This window comes from Pollachius pollachius (genome assembly GCF_949987615.1).
Source record: "Pollachius pollachius genome assembly, chromosome: 4".
NCBI lineage: Eukaryota > Metazoa > Chordata > Actinopteri > Gadiformes > Gadidae > Pollachius > Pollachius pollachius.
In genome coordinates, this window is record NC_136937.1 from 7,148,736 (window position 1) to 7,159,029 (window position 10,294).

Genomic DNA, 10,294 nt, shown 5'->3' on the forward strand with positions numbered 1-10,294 from the left:
GTGCTCCGTTGTATCCCAAGCAGAGGTTTGTATGTTTGTGTTTGTGTGTGTGTGTGTGTGTTGTGTGTTGTATGTTGTGTTTGTGTATTGTGCCTTGTGTGTGTTTTAGTTGTGTCTGTGTGTTGTGTTGTATTGGTGTGAATTGTGCCTTGTGTGTTTGTTGTGTGTGTGTGTGTGTGTTGTGTATGTGTGTTGTGTTGGTGTGAATTGTGCCTTGTATGTTTGTTGTGTGTGTGTGCATGCGTGTGTGTTGTGTGTGTTGTGTGTGTGTGTTTGTGTGGGTTGTGTGCTGTGTGTATGTTGTGCGTTGTAAGTTGTGCATTGTGTCTGTGTGTGTTTTCTGTGAAGAAGTTTTCAGGGGTCGAGTTTAAAAGCGTTCCAGATCGGGGCATGATGAATGGCTGATCCACCCCCGAATCCCCCCCACCCATCACCCTAAGCTGGGGCGAGGTCCAGTCTTTGAAATATCCCCCGCCATTACGATTCCGAAGCGGATCCTCTGTGTCATCCGAGGGTGCAGTCCAAAATAAACCACTGGTGTCGGTTCAACCTCTGTGCGCGCTGTGCTGCGGTGGGGTTGGAGAAGTACAGAGGACACGTGGAAATCCAAATGGCCCCCCGAGTGATACGACTAATGACTTTCATGCAGCAGAGCATTATGCAAAAGAGAATTATGCCGAAAACATGCAAAAAGCACAGCGTTGGAGGCAAAGCCGTCTCGTCCCCTTGAGTCATCCAGTTCAAATGATCGTAGTGGTTATTTTGGTTATTGGTTATTTTTTGGGAATTATATTTTTCATGTATTTTTCGTATAAAGTAGAGAAAAATAAGACAATCTCGACACCTCCCAAATGCACTTTTTTTCTCTTGTAGTTTAATATATTTGAGGCACGATTAGGGATTGACCTCTGACCTTGTCATGGACCGCATTTACACTTTAATAGCCTCTGCTGCCACTGAGAGAGTGCTCCAAATGACTACCCACGCACGCACCGACTGACACGCGCACTCACATGTGTGACAACATTGACGTGTCCACCTCATGAGACGACCGGTTAGCGGGGATGCGATGCCTGGCCTAAGGGCAGGGTGACAGGAAGAAACTGAGGAGCAAAACCAAACACACAAACCAATCGCCCTGGCAGACGACAGCTTCATTCTCCAGAGAAAAATCTTTATTTAGGACTGCACACAATCCACACAGCGAGATAAATGGACTTTGGGATTTGCATCTAAAGAGGTTTTTGCATATCACCAGTCACACAAAAATACATTTAGCCAACAAAGCTCTTCGGCTCTACGGCAGGGGGATGAAAAAAACAATCTTAATCACTTCCAATCTTGGCACCGGTGTTATTGCTTCTAACAATTAAACATTCACATGTTTCATCAGATGTGGCTGAAATGTGTTTAAAAAAACTAGGTGTAGCCGCCTGGGAAAAAGGGAGATGGAAGCGAACAGTCTGAGCAGTAGAAGTGATAGACGGGGATGAGGCTGCAGCTGTTTGTGTGACAGAGGAGCGCACGGATCAGCAGCACACTGTCAGCCAATCAGGCGCCCTGGCAATAAGGCGAGTGGGAGAGGGAGAGCGTGTAGGAGAGAGAGAGAATGAAGAGAGAGAGAGAGAGAGAGAGAGAGAGAGAGAGGGGAGAAAGAGAGAGAGAGAAAGAGAGAGAGAGAGAGTGAGGGGAGAGAGAAAGAGAGTGTGAGAGAGAGAGAGGGGAGAGAGAGAGAGAAAGTGAGGTGAGAGAGAAAGAGAGTGTGAGAGAGAGAGAGAGAGAGTGGATGAGAGAGAGAGAGAGAGAGAGAGAGAGAGAGACAGTGAGGGGAAGAGAGTGGTGGAGAGAGTGTGGATGAGAGAGAGTGAGACAGTGACGGGGGGAGAGAGAGAAGTGGTGAGAGGGATCACGAGTTAGAAAGCCAGAGAGGGGTTGTGGGGGGTGATGGTGTGTGTGTGTGTGTGTGGTGGGGAGGGGCGGGGGGGCGGGGGGAGAGAGAGGGGAGCACTGAGAGGTATTTTTTTTTGAAGGTTCAGAAAGAGCGAGAAAGAAAGAGAGACGGAGAGAAAGAGAGAGAGAGAGAGAGACAGTGATTGCAAGGGAAAGTTTAGATTTCTGCCCTCTCTCCATCCCTATGTTTTAGAGAGAGAGAGAGAGAGAGAGAGAGAGAGAGAGAAAGTGAGAGCGAGAAATTGAGAGCGAGAAAGAGAAAGAGAGAGAGAGATAGATTGGAGATAGATAGTTTAGATTCCTCCCCTCTCTCTCCATCCCTGTGTGTGTGACAGAGGGAGAGACAGCGCGATACGGAGAGACAGCGCGATACGGAGAGAGCGAGAGCGAGAGCGTGTGTACGCTGGCGTGTGGCGACAGCGGAGGCTCACAGCGTTGGATGCCGGGCGAGCGGGGGATGCGAGAGAGAGAAAAAGTTTCTTCTTCTTCTCGGCAAAACCTCGCGACTACGGATGGCTCGCGGCGGGCTGCAGCCTGAGGGCGTGCGTGTGTCTGTGCGTGCGTGTGTCTGTGCGTGTGTGTGTAGAGCATCAGAGGGGGTGGAGGTGTAGTGGAGGAAGGGGTGGCGGCAGTGGGGAGTTGAGGGGACCGCCGTGGGTGCAGGTGCAGAGAGCGTGGAGAGGAGCGACACATCAGGACACATCTGGACGGAGATAGGAAAACAAAAAGGAATTTGGGGATTTTTGGACGGAGAGGGACGGAGACTAGGCGGTCGCCTGCATCGACAATCGTGAGTGCGTGTCTAATTTACTTTTGTTTCTAAGCATTGTCAATGAAGTGTGTGTGTGGTGACATGATCTCCGTCCATGTGTGACTTCTTAATCCTGTGGGAACACGGTGCCAAGTTAAGCCAACTTTGAACCATTCCCAAAGGTTTCTTTGGCTTTTTACTAATTTCTCACACGTGTTAGTCATACATTTAGGCTGTATCCCACTTCTCAGCTTGTAAATCCATACCACTTAATCCTAACCTCTTCTCATTACACCTGAAGGAACAATTTTCTCGGGCTCACTTTCGCACCAAGTCCTTATTTCCCGAGCTGGGCTTTAAAAGGTTACACGGCGAGACGTTGTGCCTGAAGGAAAAATCAACACGGTTAGCGACGCTGCTGATTTCCCCCAGGGAGTCGGGGAGGTCTGGGGTCTGATGACAGCCGTTGGGCGCGTGTTGTGACTGATAGGGTCTAACGAGGTGAGCGGATCGCGGAGATATAAGATCCTGAATGTCTTTCTGACGGGTACATTAGGATGTGGGCTTTAGCATAATTGTCCACGTGACACGATATCGCTGACCTCTCCCTAGTTTGGTCAGTGCCTGGTGTGTGTGTTGTGTGTGTGTGTGTGTGTTGGTGTTGTTTGTGTATTTGTGTCTGGTTTGTGTGTGTGTGTGTGTGTGTGTGTTGTGGGTGGTGTGTCTGTATTTGTGTTGTGTGTGTTTGTGTCTGGGTTGTATGGGGTATGTGTGTGTCTGTGTGTGTTGTGTGTTGTGTGCGTTGTTCCTTGTGTGTGCATTGTTCCTTGTGTATGTGTGTGTCTGTGTATGTGTGTGCGCACCAGTCAAGACATTCACAACTGAAAGCCGAATCTCGCTGCTCCACTCGTGTAGTGTCAGGTTGTGTCTTCGCCAGATAAAACAACAGAAACAGGGCTGACCACAGGGAGCAGTCTCAGAATGACACATAATAGGGCTTGTTTATCGCGACGTCAAGACATGACATTTTGGAAGCATGGGAGCATTCATATTTTTTGGGTCATTGTTTAGTATTTAATCACAAAACAATAGGCAGCATCGCTGTGGTTGAAGCTGCCTCAGCGTTCCTCCTCCGAGAACATGGACAAAACAAAAGTTTCCGTCCGCCCATGTCCCGGTACACACGGTTGATTTAGGATTCCACAGCGCTACGCCCCTCTTGAGCCCTCTCCGTATGGCAGAGCAAAAAAAATTCCCATGATGCATTCTGATGAGCCGTGTTTACACGGCGTCAGCGGGCCCGACAGATGGGGGTGAGCAGGCGGTACGGCGTCTGCTTTGAACTCAGACACGCAGACGCATCAACATTATCTATCAGCGACAGCCGGGCCAACGCCACAGCCTGCCCGCGTGAGCTGAAGTCTGAACGATCGGCCGCTCCATTCTCCTAACAATCCCACACACACACACACACACACACACACACACACAGCAAACCCCGACTCGAACTCAAGGCTACCGCTCGGTCTAGCCTCTGCACCCCTTCACCCCCGCCCCCCCTGCCCATACCCCCCCTCCCCTCCCCATACCCCTTCCCGCCCCCCCTCCCCATACACTGTCCCCGCGGCAACCTGCGACCCCATGCTAACCAGCTGCTGTCACAGCTGGACGCTGTGCACTAATTCGTCTTAATTTAGCCGTCCTCTCCCCCCGCCCCTCTGCTCTCTGCTCTCTGCTCCGCTCACCCTGACTCATGAACCGCGGTTTTCCACCCTGATGATCTCAGGGCGGGGTCCAGAAGGCAGGGGGGATAGAGAGAGGGGGGGGGGGGGGTAGTGAGGAGTTTGCGGGGCCCTTGCGTCACCGGTGGGGGGGCTCCTGGAGACATGGGGCGGGGAGGACCACGGAGCACGGTACGGTGAAGGAGAAGGTTTGGGGGGAGGAGAGAGACAGCCCGGGTTGCAGCGGGCCAAGAACAGGGCAGGCGGTGGGTGTGAGCTGGGATGAGGATGAGGATGAGGACCGTGGGGCCGGCCTCGCAAAAACCTGTCACGTTTAATTGGTCCACGGCGAAATAATTACAAAAAAAATAGAAAAAAAGCGAACGAAAAGGCGAGGGAAAGAAAAATAGTAATAGAAATCAAGGCCTGGAACGGCGGCATTATTAGTGGGTAATGACTTAAGGATTTCTTGCTAGGGGTAGAGGGGGGAGGGGGGGAAAGCCTCAGCATCTCAAGGGCAAGGAGGTGACCGCCACTGATCTGCACCCCAGCCCGCCTCCCTCCCCCCCTGTCTGTCGCTCGCGTGCTCCTCAATCTACCCCCCGCCACCACCTGACAGGGAGACTTGCGCTGACAGCTGAAGGCAGAGCTCTACCGCTCTGCTCTCCCACAACGGCGTGGCATGAACAGCACACCCTCTGGGGGAGGAAGAAGAAGAAGAAGAAGAAGAGGTAAAGAAAAAACAAACCAAAACGTCGTGCCAATCCTTCACCGTTCTCCCTACCACGAGCTCCGGCCTAATTGAGTCGTCGGCTGAAGACAGAGGACCTGCCAATGCTCTGATTAACCCCTGTCCAGTCTATATGGAACACCGTCTATAGGTCAGTTGCTATGGTTTCGGCGCAGCACAGATTAAGGGGTTGAAAAGAGGAGGGATGGAGTGGGGGGGAGTTGAAGGAGCAGGGGGAAGGGGGGGAGGGGAGGTTGCATGTTAAAATGTCCTCCCCTCTTCCTCATTCCCCTCGCGGTGATGAGCACTTTTATTGGACGTTCGACAGACAGGGGGCCCACGCGCTCGCACACACAACACAAGGATACACACACATGCACGCACACACACACACTACACACTGCACACACAACCTACAACACAGCGTTTCCCATGACGTTCCTGTGCTAGCCATCAGGCTATTAATCGCACAGTGTCTCAATCAGTGTACGCTCTCGTTCTCTCAAACCTTATCTTTACTAATCAACCTGCTTTTGCAGCACGGCCTTTATTTATTTTATATAATAGCCAGCCACCCACTCACACACTCCACCGCAATCCGTCATCGCTCAAGGAAGAGAAATTAACATTTTTTTACAATTAATAAAACTTTTCAGATAACACGCTAACTTTTAACACACACAGACGAACCAGACGCTTTCTTTCTATTGCAATTACTTAGTTAATTTTAAGTTAATTATGTGCGCCATGAACTTGTTTTAACACAAAGTCAAAAGCAATCATCACTGGGAGAACTTTAAAGTGTGTGTCTGCGTTTATAATTATTCCCCCAGTAAAGGTACAAAATGATTGATTGAGAGGTGAGGCTTCGTGTTATGTAAAAAATGTTATCTGTTGGGGTTTTTCAATATTGAGACGTATTGCTGAAGACACATGCATTCCTCCTCGCTTATCTAAATAATATTTGAAGGAGTACCATGGACGGACATGATAAAACGGTAGCACAGAAAGCACGAAGACGATGCCAGCTTCGGTAACTGATGATGAAAACGACTGTGAAAAGGACATCTAATTGTGTCACAACTGATACTCTGGCCATATGAGTCATCTCCATCGAGCACCTCTAATTGGTCGATTGAATTGTAAAATTTGAAATTAAATGACGCTGTCGTAATGATGTAATCATCGGTAAATAGAAAGGCTGACACAATGTGGCTTCGTTAATGAAAACCACTCATGGAGATCCGACGGGCAACGGCAGCCTCAGGAGAAGACGGTGATGATTGTAATAGATTGGGGCTGCCTGTCAAAGAGGCTCGCGCGTGTGTGTGTGTGTGTGTGTGTGAGGGTGGTTTGCGTTCACTTCAGTACATGTGGGTCGAATCATGAGGGAAATTGCGGATTTCTGTGGAATATAGAGCAGGGTGTCGGTGTGTGTGTGTGTGTGTGTGCGTTTCAAAGCCAGCAGTGCACAGTGGGGTAACTAGCTACAAAGAGGGCAGAAATGGTTGGGTGTGCAGACACAGATTTTGGTGTGTGTTTGTTTGTGTGTTCAGGAGGCATGTGGTATTGGTGTGTGTGTGCCTGTGTGCACGTGTGTGTGAACATGTACAACGTGGAAGTGTGTGTGTGTGCCTGCATGCCCCAGTGTGCATCAGCGGTGTTTCGTGGTGGGAGGACGAAAAACAGAACAATTTGAAGCCAGTGTTGAAAGAAGAGAAAAATGGAAGAATGGAAAATGTGAAAGAGAAAATCAAAAGCCCAGGCAAAGGGATAGAGAGCTCCAAATCATTGGGTGAGCAGGAAGGCCGCGGACGTCTGTGGTTCCCCGCTGAAGTGTCAGAAGCACACAATGGACACCCATGGTTACTTTACAACGGTAAATTGAATCCCTGTAATGAATATGGATATCCCTGTAAGCTCCCTTGCACCGGACGCTGTGATCCAATGGCAGGAGAGCCTGCCTGGATGCCTACCTGCACACTGCCTCTTCTGAACGGTGTATGTGTGTCCGTTCGCCGTATTGCCAAGACATTAGTTGACCTTTTTTTTCCACAAGGTGGAAGATGGCCCGGGCAAAGCACTGACTGATGACGTGAACGGTTCAACCTTTCCGTTTCAGGTTTTAGGCTGGAAACACTTGTCGGTCATTCTCTCCTGGTTTCATTCTCTCTATTTCTCTGAATGCGAATACACACCGGGATATTGGGTGTTCAGAAAAAGTCCTAGGTGGGGACTATCATTTTGTGTCATTTTCGTGATGCCATCTCCTCTCAAAATGACATGTGGCGTTGATGCCGCAGACTGCGGTTTATACACACAACACGGCTATACTGGCGCGGTACATGCTTATAAAATAGTGTGGACGAGCACGCTGGTTCATCGTTAGAATGCAAAGGCAGAGAACAACAGTATTTATACACAGAGAAATACTCCAACACAAATAATACATGGGTAATAAACACATAACTACACAAACAGAATATGCACATATTATTGAAACAGGAACCCATGAGAATCACTTGGAGAGGGGCAATAACTAAGCAGCAACAATGCGTAGATAACATTGGAGACATAATCAGTTCGGGGAATAAAAGTACAGCGTTTAGTGCGATCATACTTATGCACCCCATTAGGCTCTCGCTGGGAACACAAACACACTATTTAGGCCAGAGGTAAGCTATAAACGGTGGGGGCGTTCATCCACTCCAGTCGTTGGCTGTTGTGAAACTCATGCTGATATATCGCTCGTCGACTGGTGTGAAACATCAGAGTCCCACGACAGAAACCAGCCATAACTCATGCAAGCAGCTCCTCCTCTGATCACATCTCATTCAAAAACAAACAGCAAAACAGATTAATCTGCTGTGCAAGCCGAACCAATTTGCACCTATAGGTGGCCATGTGTGGGGGCATTTGGGGCGGATACTGTGCAACTACTCACGGCTATCATCCATCTCAGCCCCGGTTGCTACAGGCTCCTTAGTGGTGAGGCGAGGCCTGGTGAGTTTGTTGTTTGCAACAAGGAAGGCTGCGGTATCCGTCATTACAAAGAAATATATATAGATATTTCGGTGCTTTTCCAAATCCTCAAAGACAGACAAGACGTAAGATACAAGAGTAAAAAGCAGGGGGTTTGTACAAAAAATGAAACAAATAAGCCTCAGTGACGCTTTAAAAGACAGGAGAGAGAGAGATGGAGTCGGGGGGGGGGGGGGGGGGGGGACTACGACTCTGTTTAATCCTGAACAAATGGACCAATTTAACACCTGAAGCCAGGCAGAAGCCATGTTCGGTATCTGAACCGGTAAATGTGTGGCCGACAAATCGTTGCAGTGAGACAGGTTTATTGAATCACAATACATATTTCATTCTAACCCGGGCAGCAAAGGCTATTAAGTCGGAATCATCTCCTCAAATTTGAATGAAACAGCCCACTTATCATAAATGCAAGACATTGCACCACAATGAATAGTGATTAGAACGTAGCGGCAGGCGGTCTAGGTGAACACAATCCACCACAACATGCGTTAACGCTGTTGTGTTCGGTAATAATGTTGATGTACTTTGCCTGTGGGAGACAAAGCGCTTCTTGGGCATCTGCCAGGTTTCTTTAATGTACCTCTTTGTCTTTTCTTTATGGATAAAGTGTCTGGTGTTCTTTGCCTGTGTATGCAGCTCTTTGAGTCTGTTTCAGTGATAAAGTGGTTGGTAGCAAACTTTAAAGTTTAAAGTTTTAAATCAAAGGGGGACAACGCGACCTCTTCTGAAACACATGTTATGGCAAGGCTTTTGTTTTACGACAGCCTCAAAGTTTTCATGTTTTAGGCAAATATTATAGGTAAATATTGATATTTTGCTGATATTATTATTATTATTATTAATAACAAGGAATAGTGTCAAACCATAACTGAACAATGCAATAGCTTACATAGACAGGGCGACTGCAGCATTCTAGTCAAAAACAAAACAAATATTCTCATGATTCACAAAAAAAAGGGACAAATCTGTTTCTTTGTAATCATTTGTATCACAGGGGTCTGAATAACCTAGCCTTGATGTTTCAGGGTGCCATTGCTCACCTGCTTGGCAAGTTTGGAAGACATGGCAGGAATTAAACCACGATTCTGCGAATGAAAGGAGTGACCACGGCCAAAATCTCAATAGAAACGCCTGAATGAGGACTGAGAACAGCTGTTGTTTGTGTGGAGGAAATGTACAACGTTATGGCTATACCACCACCAAACGATATGAAACCTTTTGTTGACTTCAAAAAGAACCCAGGAACAAATTTTTCAACAAAGCAGCCCTGAATTAGCCGTTGCGACCACAGCCGGAATGTGTTGAATGAAACGCTGATTAAATGCGGCCTGCACTGAATGGACGACTCGATGAAAATTCAACTAATTTATTAATGCTGTGACACCTTCTACCGGCCTGCTTAGAAAATCTACAGCGTGCCTGCTCTCCGTAAAAGTATGGATCAGTGACACTGCCCGTTGGTTGCGAACCTATCGAGTGCTGTGTCGTTGTAATCAGCAGGTTCAGACTCCTCGTCCAATCAGGCGAGGCAGCTTGGGTTCCGGCCCTTGACCCGCCTGTTATTTTGGAGGCCTGGTCTTGGGAAGCTCGCATCCCATCACTGTGACATTAGAATAAGCCAGCGTGGCTGCAGTTCAGTGCAGCCGGATACCGCCTCATAAATTAACTTGATTTCCAAACGCACACACCTCAGACCAGCTTTTCCCTCCCAATGAAACCAGTGTACCCCTTTGTTATTGTTGCTGTTGTTGTGTCAGTATACCACATTACAAGATTTTTTATCCCTTCCCTGATACCTCCCCCGCGAATTGGGACACCCTATTATTTGACTCAGAGAGCCAGTTTGATACATAAAACAAATAAAAATAAAGGCATGTGTCCTTATAAGGACACATGTTTATGAGGACACCTGTTTATTAGAAAGCCTCTATGGGCGGACAACTGTTTGTAAGGAGGCCTGTTCATGAGGACACCACTATAGGAGGAAACCTGTTTATTAGGACACCTGTTTATGAAGACACCACTATAGGAGGAGACCTGTTTGTTAGGACACCTGTTTATGAAGAAGCCGCTATGGGAGAAGACCTGTTTATTAGGACA